We start from the raw sequence: 18,484 nt of genomic DNA on the forward strand, positions 1-18,484 counted from the left end.
TAGTTCCTCCATCCCCTTTATTAATTTTGTTGCCCTTCTTTGTACTCGCTATAGTTCCACACAGATCATAATTTCTTTAGACCTTTTATCAGCACACAAGTTACCCCCACATTGCACCCCCCATGATGACCTCATGGGAGACCGGTTGTGGGATGCCCTCAGCCCTTCAGGATTTTATGAAATTCCCAACTTATGTGTTATCTTCACCCCTGATGATCGCAAAAGTTTGAGATTGCCGCCATATTTTTTATCGGGATTTTACCACTACCTAGAGACCAAACATGACATGGCTGTTGTTAGCGATCTGTCCACTATTGATTTGTGGCTTATAGGCAGGAGATACAGTTATGAAAAATATGCATCTTCTGAATATCACCATAACTTTTAAATATCAGATTAAAAGTCTGATGCTCTACCGACTGAGCTATCCGGGCTCTCTACATTGATAATCTCGCTGGGTACCGTAATTCTTTCATCCCGTTACTAAATTTTGTTGCCCCTTTTTGGACTTGCTCTAGTTCCACAAAAATCATAGTTTCCAGGCTTGAATTGGGCAGGTTAATCTTTGCGAAGGACATGTGAATCAAGCCGCATACAAGGTTATCCTGGAAAAACAGTTGATTCCTTCTGCTCAGGCAACGTTCCCCAACTCTGAGGACTGGCTTTTCCAGCAGAACAATGCACCATGCCACACGGCTAGGTAAACCAGCGTGTGGATGAAGGAACACTAGCTCAAATCGCTGTCATGGCCAGCCCAATCTCCAAACCTGAACCCCATTGAAAACCTCTTGAATGTGAGGAAGATGGATAGTCACAAGCCATCAAACAAAGCAGAACTGCTTAAGTTTTTGTACCAGGAGTGGCATAATGTCACCCAAAAGCAGTGTGAAAGACTGGTAGAAAGCATGCCAAGACACATGAAAGCTGTGATTAAAAATCATGGTTATTCCACAAAATATTGATTTCTGAACTCTTCCTGAGATAAAACATTAGTACTGTTGTTTCTAAATAATTATGAACTTGTTTTCGTAGCATTATTTGAGGTCTGCAAGCACTGCATTTTTTTTGCTATTTTGACCATTTTTCATTTTCTGAAAATAAGTACAAAATTTAGTGCTTGGAAATTCGAAGACATGTTGTCAGTAGTTTATAGAATATAAGAGCAATTTACATTTTACTCAAAAATATACGTATAAAGAGAAAATTAAGACAAAATGAAAATTTTGCAGTGGTCTCTTAATTTTTGCCAGAGCTGTAGTTAGCAAGGGCGAAAAAAGACATTTGTCCGTCCAGTTCAGCCTATATTCCGTCAGAAGAAATCCCCAGATCTACGTCCTTCTAAAGAACCTAATAACTGCAAGATACAATATTGTTACGCTCCAGGAAGACATCCGGGCCTCTCTTGAACCCCTTGACTGAGTTCGCCATCCCCACCTCCTCAGACAAGGAATTCCAGATTCTCCCTGCCCTACCAGTAAAGAATCCTTTTCTATGTTGGTGGAAAAACCTTCTCTCCTCCAGACGCAGAGAATGCCCCCTTGTGACCGTCACCTTCCTTGGTATAAACAGATCCTCGGAAAAGATATTTGTATTGTCCCCTTATATACTTATACATGGTTATGAGATCGCCCCTCAGTTGCCTCTTTTCTAGACTAAATAATACTTTTTTGCTAATCTCTCTGGGTATTGTAGTTCCTCCATCCCCTTTATTAATTTTGTTGCCCTTCTTTGTACTCGCTATAGTTCCACACAGATCATAATTTCTTTAGACCTTTTATCAGCACACAAGTTACCCCCACATTGCACCCCCCATGATGACCTCATGGGAGACCGGTTGTGGGATGCCCTCAGCCCTTCAGGATTTTATGAAATTCCCAACTTATGTGTTATCTTCACCCCTGATGATCGCAAAAGTTTGAGATTGCCGCCATATCTTTTATCGGGATTTTACCACTACCCAGAGACCAAACATGACATGGCTGTTGTTAGCGATCTGTCCACTATTGATTTGTGGCTTATAGGCAGGAGATACAGTTATGAAAAATATGCATCTTCTGAATATCACCATAACAGAACCACATAATAGTGCCAAATAGTGACTGAGTACCGTCCATGGTACATAACATTACCATTTATTAAAAGCTTACGCCCGAACAGGGACTTGAACCCTGGACCCTCAGATTAAAAGTCTGATGCTCTACCGACTGAGATATCCGGGCTCTCTACATTGATAATCTCGCTGGGTACCGTAATTCTTTCATCCCGTTACTAAATTTTGTTGCCCCTTTTTGGACTTGCTCTTGTTCCACAAAAATCATAGTTTCCAGGCTTGAATTGGGCAGGTTAATCTTTGCGAAGGACATGTGAATCAAGCCGCAAACAAGGTTATCCTGGAAAAACAGTTGATTCCTTCTGCTCAGGCAACGTTCCCCAACTCTGAGGACTGGCTTTTCCAGCAGAACAATGCACCATGCCACACGGCTAGGTAAACCAGCGTGTGGATGAAGGAACACTAGCTCAAATCGCTGTCATGGCCAGCCCAATCTCCAAACCTGAACCCCATTGAAAACCTCTTGAATGTGAGGAAGATGGATAGTCACAAGCCATCAAACAAAGCAGAACTGCTTAAGTTTTTGTACCAGGAGTGGCATAATGTCACCCAAAAGCAGTGTGAAAGACTGGTGGAAAGCATGCCAAGACACATGAAAGCTGTGATTAAAAATCATGGTTATTCCACAAAATATTGATTTCTGAACTCTTCCTGAGATAAAACATTAGTACTGTTGTTTCTAAATAATTATGAACTTGTTTTCGTAGCATTATTTGAGGTCTGCAAGCACTGCATTTTTTTTTGCTATTTTGACCATTTTTCATTTTCTGAAAACAAGTACAAAATTTAGTGCTTGGAAATTCGAAGACATGTTGTCAGTAGTTTATAGAATATAAGAGCAATTTACATTTTACTCAAAAATATACCTATAAAGAGAAAATTAAGACAAAATGAAAATTTTGCAGTGGTCTCTTAATTTTTGCCAGAGCTGTAGTTAGCAAGGGCGAAAAAAGACATTTGTCCGTCCAGTTCAGCCTATATTCCGTCAGAAGAAATCCCCAGATCTACGTCCTTCTAAAGAACCTAATAACTGCAAGATACAATATTGTTACGCTCCAGGAAGACATCCGGGCCTCTCTTGAACCCCTTGACTGAGTTTGCCATCCCCACCTCCTCAGACAAGGAATTCCAGATTCTCCCTGCCCTACCAGTAAAGAATCCTTTTCTATGTTGGTGGAAAAACCTTCTCTCCTCCAGACGCAGAGAATGCCCCCTTGTGACCGTCACCTTCCTTGGTATAAACAGATCCTCGGAAAAGATATTTGTATTGTCCCCTTATATACTTATACATGGTTATGAGATCGCCCCTCAGTTGCCTCTTTTCCAGACTAAATAATACTTTTTTGCTAATCTCTCTGGGTATTGTAGTTCCTCCATCCCCTTTATTAATTTTGTTGCCCTTCTTTGTACTCGCTATAGTTCCACACAGATCATAATTTCTTTAGACCTTTTATCAGCACACAAGTTACCCCCACATTGCACCCCCCATGATGACCTCATGGGAGACCGGTTGTGGGATGCCCTCAGCCCTTCAGGATTTTATGAAATTCCCAACTTATGTGTTATCTTCACCCCTGATGATCGCAAAAGTTTGAGATTGCCGCCATATTTTTTATCGGGATTTTACCACTACCTAGAGACCAAACATGACATGGCTGTTGTTAGCGATCTGTCCACTATTGATTTGTGGCTTATAGGCAGGAGATACAGTTATGAAAAATATGCATCTTCTGAATATCACCATAACTTTTAAATATCAGATTAAAAGTCTCATGCTCTACCGACTGAGCTATCCGGGCTCTATACATTGATAATCTCGCTGGGTACCGTAATTCTTTCATCCCGTTACTAAATTTTGTTGCCCCTTTTTGGACTTGCTCTAGTTCCACAAAAATCATAGTTTCCAGGCTTGAATTGGGCAGGTTAATCTTTGCGAAGGACATGTGAATCAAGCCGCATACAAGGTTATCCTGGAAAAACAGTTGATTCCTTCTGCTCAGGCAACGTTCCCCAACTCTGAGGACTGGCTTTTCCAGCAGAACAATGCACCATGCCACACGGCTAGGTAAACCAGCGTGTGGATGAAGGAACACTAGCTCAAATCGCTGTCATGGCCAGCCCAATCTCCAAACCTGAACCCCATTGAAAACCTCTTGAATGTGAGGAAGATGGATAGTCACAAGCCATCAAACAAAGCAGAACTGCTTAAGTTTTTGTACCAGGAGTGGCATAATGTCACCCAAAAGCAGTGTGAAAGACTGGTCGAAAGCATGCCAAGACACATGAAAGCTGTGATTAAAAATCATGGTTATTCCACAAAATATTGATTTCTGAACTCTTCCTGAGATAAAACATTAGTACTGTTGTTTCTAAATAATTATGAACTTGTTTTCGTAGCATTATTTGAGGTCTGCAAGCACTGCATTTTTTTTGCTATTTTGACCATTTTTCATTTTCTGAAAATAAGTACAAAATTTAGTGCTTGGAAATTCGAAGACATGTTGTCAGTAGTTTATAGAATATAAGAGCAATTTACATTTTACTCAAAAATATACGTATAAAGAGAAAATTAAGACAAAATGAAAATTTTGCAGTGGTCTCTTAATTTTTGCCAGAGCTGTAGTTAGCAAGGGCGAAAAAAGACATTTGTCCGTCCAGTTCAGCCTATATTCCGTCAGAAGAAATCCCCAGATCTACGTCCTTCTAAAGAACCTAATAACTGCAAGATACAATATTGTTACGCTCCAGGAAGACATCCGGGCCTCTCTTGAACCCCTTGACTGAGTTCGCCATCCCCACCTCCTCAGACAAGGAATTCCAGATTCTCCCTGCCCTACCAGTAAAGAATCCTTTTCTATGTTGGTGGAAAAACCTTCTCTCCTCCAGACGCAGAGAATGCCCCCTTGTGACCGTCACCTTCCTTGGTATAAACAGATCCTCGGAAAAGATATTTGTATTGTCCCCTTATATACTTATACATGGTTATGAGATCGCCCCTCAGTTGCCTCTTTTCTAGACTAAATAATACTTTTTTGCTAATCTCTCTGGGTATTGTAGTTCCTCCATCCCCTTTATTAATTTTGTTGCCCTTCTTTGTACTCGCTATAGTTCCACACAGATCATAATTTCTTTAGACCTTTTATCAGCACACAAGTTACCCCCACATTGCACCCCCCATGATGACCTCATGGGAGACCGGTTGTGGGATGCCCTCAGCCCTTCAGGATTTTATGAAATTCCCAACTTATGTGTTATCTTCACCCCTGATGATCGCAAAAGTTTGAGATTGCCGCCATATCTTTTATCGGGATTTTACCACTACCCAGAGACCAAACATGACATGGCTGTTGTTAGCGATCTGTCCACTATTGATTTGTGTCTTATAGTCAGGAGATACAGTTATGAAAAATATGCATCTTCTGAATATCACCATAAATTTTAAATATCAGATTAAAAGTCTGATGCTCTACCGACTGAGCTATCCGGGCTCTCTACATTGATAATCTCGCTGGGTACCGTAATTCTTTCATCCCGTTACTAAATTTTGTTGCGCCTTTTTGGACTTGCTCTAGTTCCACAAAAATCATAGTTTCCAGGCTTGAATTGGGCAGGTTAATCTTTGCGAAGGACATGTGAATCAAGCCGCATACAAGGTTATCCTGGAAAAACAGTTGATTCCTTCTGCTCAGGCAACGTTCCCCAACTCTGAGGACTGGCTTTTCCAGCAGAACAATGCACCATGCCACACGGCTAGGTAAACCAGCGTGTGGATAAAGGAACACTAGCTCAAATCGCTGTCATGGCCAGCCCAATCTCCAAACCTGAACCCCATTGAAAACCTCTTGAATGTGAGGAAGATGGATAGTCACAAGCCATCAAACAAAGCAGAACTGCTTAAGTTTTTGTACCAGGAGTGGCATAATGTCACCCAAAAGCAGTGTGAAAGACTGGTCGAAAGCATGCCAAGACACATGAAAGCTGTGATTAAAAATCATGGTTATTCCACAAAATATTGATTTCTGAACTCTTCCTGAGATAAAACATTAGTACTGTTGTTTCTAAATAATTATAAACTTGTTTTCGTAGCATTATTTGAGGTCTGCAAGCACTGCATTTTTTTTGCTATTTTGACCATTTTTCATTTTCTGAAAATAAGTACAAAATTTAGTGCTTGGAAATTCGAAGACATGCTGTCAGTAGTTTATAGAATATAAGAGCAATTTACATTTTACTCAAAAATATACCTATAAAGAGAAAATTAAGACAAAATGAAAATTTTGCAGTGGTCTCTTAATTTTTGCCAGAGCTGTAGTTAGCAAGGGTGAAAAAAGACATTTGTCCGTCCAGTTCAGCCTATATTCCGTCAGAAGAAATCCCCAGATCTACGTCCTTCTAAAGAACCTAATAACTGCAAGATACAATATTGTTACGCTCCAGGAAGACATCCGGGCCTCTCTTGAACCCCTTGTCTGAGTTTGCCATCCCCACCTCCTCAGACAAGGAATTCCAGATTCTCCCTGCCCTACAAGTAAAGAATCCTTTTCTATGTTGGTGGAAAAACCTTCTCTCCTCCAGACGCAGAGAATGCCCCCTTGTGACCGTCACCTTCCTTGGTATAAACAGATCCTCGGAGAGATATTTGTATTGTCCCCTTATATACTTATACATGGTTATGAGATCGCCCCTCAGTTACCTCTTTTCTAGACTAAATAATACTTTTTTGCTAATCTCTCTGGGTATTGTAGTTCCTCCATCCCCTTTATTAATTTTGTTGCCCTTCTTTGTACTCGCTATAGTTCCACACAGATCATAATTTCTTTAGACCTTTTATCAGCACACAAGTTACCCCCACATTGCACCCCCCATGATGACCTCATGGGAGACCGGTTGTGGGATGCCCTCAGCCCTTCAGGATTTTATGAAATTCACAACTTATGTGTTATCTTCACCCCTGATGATCGCAAAAGTTTGAGATTGCCGCCATATTTTTTATCGGGATTTTACCACTACCCAGAGACCAAACATGACATGGCTGTTGTTAGCGATCTGTCCACTATTGATTTGTGGCTTATAGGCAGGAGATACAGTTATGAAAAATATGCATCTTCTGAATATCACCATAACTTTTAAATATCAGATTAAAAGGCTCTTGCTCTACCGACTGAGCTATCCGGGTTCTCTACATTGATAATCTCGCTGGGTACCGTAATTCTTTCATCCCGTTACTAAATTTTGTTGCCCCTTTTTGGACTTGCTCTAGTTCCACAAAAATCATAGTTTCCAGGCTTGAATTGGGCAGGTTAATCTTTGCGAAGGACATGTGAATCAAGCCGCATACAAGGTTATCCTGGAAAAACAGTTGATTCCTTCTGCTCAGGCAACGTTCCCCAACTCTGAGGACTGGCTTTTCCAGCAGAACAATGCACCATGCCACACGGCTAGGTAAACCAGCGTGTGGATGAAGGAACACTAGCTCAAATCGCTGTCATGGCCAGCCCAATCTCCAAACCTGAACCCCATTGAAAACCTCTTGAATGTGAGGAAGATGGATAGTCACAAGCCATCAAACAAAGCAGAACTGCTTAAATTTTTGTACCAGGAGTGGCATAATGTCACCCAAAAGCAGTGTGAAAGACTGGTGGAAAGCATGCCAAGACACATGAAAGCTGTGATTAAAAATCATGGTTATTCCACAAAATATTGATTTCTGAACTCTTCCTGAGATAAAACATTAGTATTGCTGTTTCTAAATAATTATGAACTTGTTTTCGTAGCATTATTTGAGGTCTGCAAGCACTGCATTTTTTTTGCTATTTTGACCATTTTTCATTTTCTGAAAATAAGTACAAAATTTAGTGCTAGGAAATTCGAAGACATGTTGTCAGTAGTTTATAGAATATAAGAGCAATTTACATTTTACTCAAAAATATACGTATAAAGAGAAAATTAAGACAAAATGAAAATTTTGCAGTGGTCTCTTAATTTTTGCCAGAGCTGTAGTTAGCAAGGCCGAAAAAAGACATTTGTCCGTCCAGTTCAGCCTATATTCCGTCAGAAGAAATCCCCAGATCTACGTCCTTCTAAAGAACCTAATAACTGCAAGATACAATATTGTTACGCTCCAGGAAGACATCCGGGCCTCTCTTGAACCCCTTGACTGAGTTTGCCATCCCCACCTCCTCAGACAAGGAATTCCAGATTCTCCCTGCCCTACAAGTAAAGAATCCTTTTCTATGTTGGTGGAAAAACCTTCTCTCCTCCAGACGCAGAGAATGCCCCCTTGTGACCGTCACCTTCCTTGGTATAAACAGATCCTCGGAGAGATATTTGTATTGTCCCCTTATATACTTATACATGGTTATGAGATCGCCCCTCAGTTACCTCTTTTCTAGACTAAATAATACTTTTTTGCTAATCTCTCTGGGTATTGTAGTTCCTCCATCCCCTTTATTAATTTTGTTGCCCTTCTTTGTACTCGCTATAGTTCCACACAGATCATAATTTCTTTAGACCTTTTATCAGCACACAAGTTACCCCCACATTGCACCCCCCATGATGACCTCATGGGAGACCGGTTGTGGGATGCCCTCAGCCCTTCAGGATTTTATGAAATTCACAACTTATGTGTTATCTTCACCCCTGATGATCGCAAAAGTTTGAGATTGCCGCCATATTTTTTATCGGGATTTTACCACTACCCAGAGACCAAACATGACATGGCTGTTGTTAGCGATCTGTCCACTATTGATTTGTGGCTTATAGGCAGGAGATACAGTTATGAAAAATATGCATCTTCTGAATATCACCATAACTTTTAAATATCAGATTAAAAGTCTGATGCTCTACCGACTGAGCTATCCGGGCTCTCTACATTGATAATCTCGCTGGGTACCGTAATTCTTTCATCCCGTTACTAAATTTTGTTGCCCCTTTTTGGACTTGCTCTAGTTCCACAAAAATCATAGTTTCCAGGCTTGAATTGGGCAGGTTAATCTTTGCGAAGGACATGTGAATCAAACCGCATACAAGGTTATCCTGGAAAAACAGTTGATTCCTTCTGCTCAGACAACGTTCCCCAACTCTGAGGACTGGCTTTTCCAGCAGAACAATGCACCATGCCACACGGCTAGGTAAACCAGCGTGTGGATGAAGGAACACTAGCTCAAATCGCTGTCATGGCCAGCCCAATCTCCAAACCTGAACCCCATTGAAAACCTCTTGAATGTGAGGAAGATGGATAGTCACAAGCCATCAAACAAAGCAGAACTGCTTAAATTTTTGTACCAGGAGTGGCATAATGTCACCCAAAAGCAGTGTGAAAGACTGGTGGAAAGCATGCCAAGACACATGAAAGCTGTGATTAAAAATCATGGTTATTCCACAAAATATTGATTTCTGAACTCTTCCTGAGATAAAACATTAGTATTGTTGTTTCTAAATAATTATGAACTTGTTTTCGTAGCATTATTTGAGGTCTGCAAGCACTGCATTTTTTTTGCTATTTTGACCATTTTTCATTTTCTGAAAATAAGTACAAAATTTAGTGCTTGGAAATTCGAAGACATGTTGTCAGTAGTTTATAGAATATAAGAGCAATTTACATTTTACTCAAAAATATACGTATAAAGAGAAAATTAAGACAAAATGAAAATTTTGCAGTGGTCTCTTAATTTTTGCCAGAGCTGTAGTTAGCAAGGCCGAAAAAAGACATTTGTCCGTCCAGTTCAGCCTATATTCCGTCAGAAGAAATCCCCAGATCTACGTCCTTCTAAAGAACCTAATAACTGCAAGATACAATATTGTTACGCTCCAGGAAGACATCCGGGCCTCTCTTGAACCCCTTGACTGAGTTCGCCATCCCCACCTCCTCAGACAAGGAATTCCAGATTCTCCCTGCCCTACAAGTAAAGAATCCTTTTCTATGTTGGTGGAAAAACCTTCTCTCCTCCAGACGCAGAGAATGCCCCCTTGTGACCGTCACCTTCCTTGGTATAAACAGATCCTCGGAGAGATATTTGTATTGTCCCCTTATATACTTATACATGGTTATGAGATCGCCCCTCAGTTACCTCTTTTCTAGACTAAATAATACTTTTTTGCTAATCTCTCTGGGTATTGTAGTTCCTCCATCCCCTTTATTAATTTTGTTGCCCTTCTTTGTACTCGCTATAGTTCCACACAGATCATAATTTCTTTAGACCTTTTATCAGCACACAAGTTACCCCCACATTGCACCCCCCATGATGACCTCATGGGAGACCGGTTGTGGGATGCCCTCAGCCCTTCAGGATTTTATGAAATTCCCAACTTATGTGTTATCTTCACCCCTGATGATCGCAAAAGTTTGAGATTGCCGCCATATTTTTTATCGGGATTTTACCACTACCCAGAGACCAAACATGACATGGCTGTTGTTAGCGATCTGTCCACTATTGATTTGTGGCTTATAGGCAGGAGATACAGTTATGAAAAATATGCATCTTCTGAATATCACCATAACTTTTAAATATCAGATTAAAAGTCTGATGCTCTACCGACTGAGCTATCCGGGCTCTCTACATTGATAATCTCGCTGGGTACCGTAATTCTTTCATCCCGTTACTAAACTTTGTTGCCCCTTTTTGGACTTGCTCTAGTTCCACAAAAATCATAGTTTCCAGGCTTGAATTGGGCAGGTTAATCTTTGCGAAGGACATGTGAATCAAGCCGCATACAAGGTTATCCTGGAAAAACAGTTGATTCCTTCTGCTCAGGCAACGTTCCCCAACTCTGAGGACTGGCTTTTCCAGCAGAACAATGCACCATGCCACACGGCTAGGTAAACCAGCGTGTGGATGAAGGAACACTAGCTCAAATCGCTGTCATGGCCAGCCCAATCTCCAAACCTGAACCCCATTGAAAACCTCTTGAAAGTGAGGAAGATGGATAGTCACAAGCCATCAAACAAAGAAGAACTGCTTAAATTTTTGTACCAGGAGTGGCATAATGTCACCCAAAAGCAGTGTGAAAGACTGGTGGAAAGCATGCCAAGACACATGAAAGCTGTGCTTAAAAATCATGGTTATTCCACAAAATATTGATTTCTGAACTCTTCCTGAGATAAAACATTAGTACTGTTGTTTCTAAATAATTATGAACTTGTTTTCGTAGCATTATTTGAGGTCTGCAAGCACTGCATTTTTTTTTGCTATTTTGACCATTTTTCATTTTCTGAAAATAAGTACAAAATTTAGTGCTTGGAAATTCGAAGACATGTTGTCAGTAGTTTATAGAATATAAGAGCAATTTACATTTTACTCAAAAATATACCTATAAAGAGAAAATTAAGACAAAATGAAAATTTTGCAGTGGTCTCTTAATTTTTGCCAGAGCTGTAGTTAGCAAGGCCGAAAAAAGACATTTGTCCGTCCAGTTCAGCCTATATTCCGTCAGAAGAAATCCTTCTAAAGAACCTAATAACTGCAAGATACAACATTGTTACGCTCCAGGAAGACATCCGGGCCTCTCTTGAACCCCTTGACTGAGTTCGCCATCCCCACCTCCTCAGACAAGGAATTCCAGATTCTCCCTGCCCTACAAGTAAAGAATCCTTTTCTATGTTGGTGGAAAAACCTTCTCTCCTCCAGACGCAGAGAATGCCCCCTTGTGACCGTCACCTTCCTTGGTATAAACAGATCCTCGGAGAGATATTTGTATTGTCCCCTTATATACTTATACATGGTTATGAGATCGCCCCTCAGTTACCTCTTTTCTAGACTAAATAATACTTTTTTGCTAATCTCTCTGGGTATTGTAGTTCCTCCATCCCGTTTATTAATTTTGTTGCCCTTCTTTGTACTCGCTATAGTTCCACACAGATCATAATTTCTTTAGACCTTTTATCAGCACACAAGTTACCCCCACATTGCACCCCCCATGATGACCTCATGGGAGACCGGTTGTGGGATGCCCTCAGCCCTTCAGGATTTTATGAAATTCCCAACTTATGTGTTATCTTCACCCCTGATGATCGAAAAAGTTTGAGATTGCCGCCATATCTTTTATCGGGATTTTACCACTACCAAGAGACCAAACATGACATGGCTGTTGTTAGCGATCCGTCCACTATTGATTTGTGGCTTATAGGAAGGAGATACAGTTATGAAAAATATGCATCTTCTGAATATCACCATAACAGAACCACATAATAGTGCCAAATAGTGACTGAGTACCGTCCATGGTACATAACATTACCATTTATTAAAAGCTTACGCCCGAACAGGGACTTGAACCCTGGACCCTCAGATTAAAAGTCTGATGCTCTACCGACTGAGATATCCGGGCTCTCTACATTGATAATCTCGCTGGGTACTGTAATTCTTTCATCCCATTACTAAATTTTGTTGCCCCTTTTTGGACTTGCTCTAGTTCCACAAAAATCATAGTTTCCAGGCTTGAATTGGGCAGGTTAATCTTTGCGAAGGACATGTGAATCAAGCCGCATACAAGGTTATCCTGGAAAAACAGTTGATTCCTTCTGCTCAAGCAACGTTCCCCAACTCTGAGGACTGGCTTTTCCAGCAGAACAATGCACCATGCCACACGGCTAGGTAAACCAGCATGTGGATGAAGGAACATTAGCTCAAATCGCTGTCATGGCCAGCCCAATCTCCAAACCTGAACCCCATTGAAAACCTCTTGAATGTGAGGAAGATGGATAGTCACAAGCCATCAAACAAAGCAGAACTGCTTAAATTTTTGCACCAGGAGTGGCATAATGTCACCCAAAAGCAGTGTGAAAGACTGGTGGAAAGCATGCCAAGACACATGAAAGCTGTGATTAAAAATCATGGTTATTCCACAAAATATTGATTTCTGAACTCTTCCTGAGATAAAACATTAGTATTGTTGTTTCTAAATAATTATGAACTTGTTTTCGTAGCATTATTTGAGGTCTGCAAGCACTGCATTTTTTTTGCTATTTTGACCATTTTTCATTTTCTGAAAATAAGTACAAAATTTAGTGCTTGGAAATTCGAAGACATGTCAGTAGTTTATAGAATATAAGAGCAATTTACATTTTACTCAAAAATATACCTATAAAGAGAAAATTAAGACAAAATGAAAATTTTGCAGTGGTCTCTTAATTTTTGCCAGAGCTGTAGTTAGCAAGGCCGAAAAAAGACATTTGTGCGTCCAGTTCAGCCTATATTCCGTCAGAAGAAATCCCCAGATCTACGTCCTTCTAAAGAACCTAATAACTGCAAGATACAATATTGTTACGCTCCAGGAAGACATCCGGGCCTCTCTTGAACCCCTTGACTGAGTTCGCCATCCCCAACTCCTCAGACAAGGAATTCCAGATTCTCCCTGCCCTACCAGTAAAGAATCCTTTTCTATGTTGGTGGAAAAACCTTCTCTCCTCCAGATGCAGAGAATGCCCCCTTGTGACCGTCACCTTCCTTGGTATCAACAGATCCTCGGAGAGATATTTGTATTGTCCCCTTATATACTTATACATGGTTATGAGATCACCCCTCAGTTGCCTCTTTTCTAGACTAAATAATACTTTTTTGCTAATCTCTCTGGGTATTGTAGTTCCTCCATCCCCTTTATTAATTTTGTTGCCCTTCTTTGTACTCGCTATAGTTCCACACAGATCATAATTTCTTTAGACCTTTTATCAGCACACAAGTTACCCCCACATTGCACCCCCCATGATGACCTCATGGGAGACCGGTTGTGGGATGCCCTCAGCCCTTCAGGATTTTATGAAATTCCCAACTTATGTGTTATCTTCACCCCTGATGATCGCAAAAGTTTGAGATTGCCGCCATATCTTTTATCGGGATTTTACCACTACCCAGAGACCAAACATGACATGGCTGTTGTTAGCGATCTGTCCACTATTGATTTGTGGCTTATAGGCAGGAGATACAGTTATGAAAAATATGCATCTTCTGAATATCACCATAACTTTTAAATATCAGATTAAAAGTCTGATGCTCTACCGACTGAGCTATCCGGGCTCTCTACATTGATAATCTCGCTGGGTACCATAATTCTTTCATCCCGTTACTAAATTTTGTTGCCCCTTTTTGGACTTGCTCTAGTTCCACAAAAATCATAGTTTCCAGGCTTGAATTGGGCAGGTTAATCTTTGCGAAGGACATGTGAATCAAGCCGCATACAAGGTTATCCTGGAAAAACAGTTGATTCCTTCTGCTCAGGCAACGTTCCCCTACTCTGAGGACTGGCTTTTCCAGCAGAACAATGCACCATGCCACACGGCTAGGTAAACCAGCGTGTGGATGAAGGAACACTAGCTCAAATCGCTGTCATGGCCAGCCCAATCTCCAAACCTGAACCCCATTGAAAACCTCTTGAATGTGAGGAAGATGGATAGTCACAAGCCATCAAACAAAGCAGAACTGCTTAAATTTTTGTACCAGGAGTGGCATAATGTCACCCAAAAGCAGTGTGAAAGTCTGGTGGAAAGCATGCCAAGACACATGAAAGCTGTGATTAAAAATCATGGTTATTCCACAAAATATTGATTTCTGAACTCTTCCTGAGATAAAACATTAGTATTGTTGTTTCTAAATAATTATGAACTTGTTTTCGTAGCATTATTTGAGGTCTGCAAGCACTGCATTTTTTTTGCTATTTTGACCATTTTTCATTTTCTGAAAATAAGTACAAAATTTAGTGCTTGGAAATTCGAAGACATGTTGTCAGTAGTTTATAGAATATAAGAACAATTTACATTTTACTCAAAAATATACGTATAAAGAGAAAATTAAGACAAAATGAAAATTTTGCAGTGGTCTCTTAATTTTTGCCAGAGCTGTAGTTAGCAAGGCCGAAAAAAGACATTTGTCCGTCCAGTTCAGCCTATATTCCGTCAGAAGAAATCCCCAGATCTACGTCCTTCTAAAGAACCTAATAACTGCAAGATACAATATTGTTACGCTCCAGGAAGACATCCGGGCCTCTCTTGAACCCCTTGACTGAGTTCGCCATCCCCACCTCCTCTGACAAGGAATTCCAGATTCTCCCTGCCCTACAAGTAAAGAATCCTTTTCTATGTTGGTGGAAAAACCTTCTCTCCTCCAGACGCAGAGAATGCCCCCTTGTGACCGTCACCTTCCTTGGTATAAACAGATCCTCGGAGAGATAATTGTATTGTCCCCTTATATACTTATACATGGTTATGAGATCGCCCCTCAGTTGCCTCTTTTCTAGACTAAATAATACTTTTTTGCTAATCTCTCTGGGTATTGTAGTTCCTCCATCCCCTTTATTAATTTTGTTGCCCTTCTTTGTACTCGCTATAGTTCCACACAGATCATAATTTCTTTAGACCTTTTATCAGCACACAAGTTACCCCCACATTGCACCCCCCATGATGACCTCATGGGAGACCGGTTGTGGGATGCCCTCAGCCCTTCAGGATTTTATGAAATTCCCAACTTATGTGTTATCTTCACCCCTGATGATCGCAAAAGTTTGAGATTGCCGCCATATCTTTTATCGGGATTTTACCACTACCCAGAGACCAAACATGACATGGCTGTTGTTAGCGATCTGTCCACTATTGATTTGTGGCTTATAGGCAGGAGATACAGTTATGAAAAATATGCATCTTCTGAATATCACCATAACAGAACCACATAATAGTGCCAAATAGTGAATGAGTACCGTCATACCATATCCATGGTACATAACATTACCATTTATTAAAAGTTTACGCCCGAACTGGGACTTGAACGCTGGATCCTCAGATTAAAAGTATGATGCTCTACCGACTGAGCTATCCGGGCTCTCTACATTGATAATCTCGCTGGTTACCGTAATTCTTTCATCCCATTACTAAATTTTGTTGCCCATTTTTGGACTTGCTCTAGTTCTACAAAAAACATAGTTTCCAGGCTTGAATTGGGCAGGTTAATCTTTGCGAAGGACATGTGAATCAAGCCGCATACAAGGTTATCCTGGAAAAACAGTTGATTCCTTCTGCTCAGGCAACCTTCCCCAACTCTGAGGACTGGCTTTTCCAGCAGAACAATGCACCATGCCACACGGCTAGGTAAACCAGCGTGTGGATGAAGGAACACTAGCTCAAATCGCTGTCATGGCCAGCCCAATCTCCAAACCTGAACCCCATTGAAAACCTCTTGAATGTGAGGAAGATGGATAGTCACAAGCCAACAAACAAAGCAGAACTGCTTAAATTTTTGTACCAGGAGTGGCATAATGTCACCCAAAAGCAGTGTGAAAGACTGGTGGAAAGCATGCCAAGACACATGAAAGCTGTGATTAAAAATCATGGTTATTCCACAAAATATTGATTTCTGAACTCTTCCTGAGATAAAACATTAGTACTGTTGTTTCTAAATAATTATGAACTTGTTTTCGTAGCATTATTTGAGGTCTGCAAGCACTGCATTTTTTTTGCTATTTTGACCATTTTTCATTTTCTGAAAATAAGTACAAAATTTAGTGCTTGGAAATTCGAAGACATGTTGTCAGTAGTTTATAGAATATAAGAGCAATTTACATTTTACTCAAAAATATATCTATAAAGAGAAAATTAAGACAAAATGAAAATTTTGCAGTGGTCTCTTAATTTTTGCCAGAGCTGTAGTTAGCAAGGCCGAAAAAAGACATTTGTCCGTCCAGTTCAGCCTATATTCCGTCAGAAGAAATCCCCAGATCTACGTCCTTCTAAAGAACCTAATAACTGCAAGATACAATATTGTTACGCTCCAGGAAGACATCCGGGCCTCTCTTGAACCCCTTGACTGAGTTCGCCATCCCCACCTCCTCAGACAAGGAATTCCAGATTCTCCCTGCCCTACAAGTAAAGAATCCTTTTCTATGTTGGTGGAAAAACCTTCTCTCCTCCAGACGCAGAGAATGCCCCCTTGTGACCGTCACCTTCCTTGGTATAAACAGATCCTCGGAGAGATATTTGTATTGTCCCCTTATATACTTATACATGGTTATGAGATCGCCCCTCAGTTACCTCTTTTCTAGACTAAATAATACTTTTTTGCTAATCTCTCTGGGTATTGTAGTTCCTCCATCCCCTTTATTAATTTTGTTGCCCTTCTTTGTACTCGCTATAGTTCCACACAGATCATAATTTCTTTAGACCTTTTATCAGCACACAAGTTACCCCCACAATGCACCCCCCATGATGACCTCATGGGAGACCGGTTGTGGGATGCCCTCAGCCCTTCAGGATTTTATGAAATTCCCAACTTATGTGTTATCTTCACCCGTGATGATCGCAAAAGTTTGAGATTGCCGCCATATCTTTTATCGGGATTTTACCACTACCCAGAGACCAAACATGACATGGCTGTTGTTAGCGATCTGTCCACTATTGATTTGTGGCTTATAGGCAGGAGATACAGTTATGAAAAATATGCATCTTCTGAATATCTCCATAACAGAACCACATAATAGTGCCAAATAGTGACTGAGTACCGTCATACCATATCCATGGTACATAACATTACCATTTATTAAAAGCTTACGCCCGAACAGGGACTTGAGCTATCCGGGCTCTCTACATTGATAATCTCGCTGGGTACCGTAATTCTTTCATCCCGTTACTAAATTTTGTTGCCCCTTTTTGGACTTGCTCTAGTTCCACAAAAATCATAGTTTCCAGGCTTGAATTGGGCAGGTTAATCTTTGCGAAGGACATGTGAATCAAGCCGCATACAAGGTTATCCTGGAAAAACAGTTGATTCCTTCTGCTCAGGCAATGTTCCCCAACTCTGAGGACTGGCTTTTCCAGCAGAACAATGCACCATGCCACACGGCTAGGTAAACCAGCGTGTGGATGAAGGAACACTAGCTCAAATCGCTGTCATGGCCAGCCCAATCTCCAAACCTGAACCCCATTGAAAACCTCTTGAAAGTGAGGAAGATGGATAGTCACAAGCCATCAAACAAAGAAGAACTGCTTAAATTTTTGTACCAGGAGTGGCATAATGTCACCCAAAAGCAGTGTGAAAGACTGGTGGAAAGCATGCCAAGACACATGAAAGCTGTGATTAAAAATCATGGTTATTCCACAAAATATTGATTTCTGAACTCTTCCTGAGATAAAACATTAGTACTGTTGTTTCTAAATAATTATGAACTTGTTTTCGTAGCATTATTTGAGGTCTGCAAGCACTGCATTTTTTTTGCTATTTTGACCATTTTTCATTTTCTGAAAATAAGTACAAAATTTAGTGCTTGGAAATTCGAAGACATGTTGTCAGTAGTTTATAGAATATAAGAGCAATTTACATTTTACTCAAAAATATACCTATAAAGAGAAAATTAAGACAAAATGAAAATTTTGCAGTGGTCTCTTAATTTTTGCCAGAGCTG

At 40.5% G+C, this 18,484-nt stretch overlaps 3 non-coding genes across 3 annotated transcripts; all 3 read right to left on the reverse strand.

Annotated features, from left to right (window-relative positions):
- Window positions 1–2,146: 2,146 nt before the first annotated feature.
- TRNAK-UUU (transfer RNA lysine (anticodon UUU)) lies at window positions 2,147–2,219 on the reverse strand. The gene has a single exon. It is a non-coding gene; the product is annotated as a tRNA-Lys (tRNA).
- Window positions 2,220–12,360: 10,141 nt separating this feature from the next.
- TRNAK-UUU (transfer RNA lysine (anticodon UUU)) lies at window positions 12,361–12,433 on the reverse strand. Its single transcript has one exon. It is a non-coding gene; the product is annotated as a tRNA-Lys (tRNA).
- Window positions 12,434–15,839: 3,406 nt separating this feature from the next.
- On the reverse strand, window positions 15,840–15,912 carry TRNAK-UUU (transfer RNA lysine (anticodon UUU)). The gene has a single exon. It is a non-coding gene; the product is annotated as a tRNA-Lys (tRNA).
- Window positions 15,913–18,484: the final 2,572 nt, after the last annotated feature.

This window comes from Dendrobates tinctorius, unplaced genomic scaffold, assembly GCF_039654945.1.
Source record: "Dendrobates tinctorius isolate UK_male_01 unplaced genomic scaffold, ASM3965494v1 ptg000099l, whole genome shotgun sequence".
NCBI lineage: Eukaryota > Metazoa > Chordata > Amphibia > Anura > Dendrobatidae > Dendrobates > Dendrobates tinctorius.